This window comes from Orycteropus afer, unplaced genomic scaffold, assembly GCF_000298275.1.
Source record: "Orycteropus afer afer isolate SDZICR_OR568_19922 unplaced genomic scaffold, OryAfe1.0 scaffold00144, whole genome shotgun sequence".
NCBI lineage: Eukaryota > Metazoa > Chordata > Mammalia > Tubulidentata > Orycteropodidae > Orycteropus > Orycteropus afer.
This window is the reverse complement of record NW_006921731.1, coordinates 1,679,410-1,680,096: the sequence shown is the minus strand read 5'-3', so window position 1 is coordinate 1,680,096 and position 687 is coordinate 1,679,410. Positions and strand designations below refer to the sequence as shown.

Here is a 687-nt window from a genome sequence, read left to right as displayed (position 1 = left end):
GGATCTCCTCAGTTGCTAATAGCAATTCCCACCTTGGAGTTTACAAAGACTTATGGGTAGAAAAGCCACACTAAGTAATTTACTACACCACATAAGTCCTTTGCCAGATATGTAATTATTAGAAAGTATGAATTTGTTGCTGTCATTTTTGTCATGTGCTTTTTCATTGTGTCAATTTCTTTGTTCCATGCAATTTTCTATGCTGAGCTCGTTTTGTTTATGAATCATGTTATCACTTCCTTCATTGCTATTGTTTTAGTATTTGCTAAACATTTATGCTGGTCCTCTTTTTTATTTTGAGCGAAGGTTTATCATTTTCTTTGAGGTTATCCTGTGATTTACAGTTTTTGTCCCAAGTTTAGAACAGTCCATTCTATCTTGTAGTTGTCTTGACTTCCCTACCATCTCGAAGTTCTGTAACAACACAGATTTTTTTTCCCTCCATTTGGTTTGTAGTTGTCCTCATTTGTCAGTTGGTGTCTCTGGTTCCGTTTATAATCTTGTAGGCTTATTTACTTCAGATACTTCCATAGCTGGGTTGGTTTCTGGGTTGTTATCATCATGTGTGTTAATCGTCAGTTGTTGTTGGCTCTTGTTGCTTCTCTGTCCAAAGGGCTCCCTTTAGCATCTCTTGTAAGGTTGGTCTGGTTTTAACAAATTCCCTTAATTTCTGCTTATCTGGAAATG

General features: G+C 36.5%; 1 protein-coding gene across 1 annotated transcript in view; it reads right to left on the bottom strand.

The window, feature by feature from the left end:
• EMC3 (ER membrane protein complex subunit 3) overlaps window positions 1-687 on the bottom strand; it is a 32,032-nt gene that overhangs the window by 18,536 nt on the left and 12,809 nt on the right. The gene's annotated exons all lie outside the window — the stretch shown is intronic.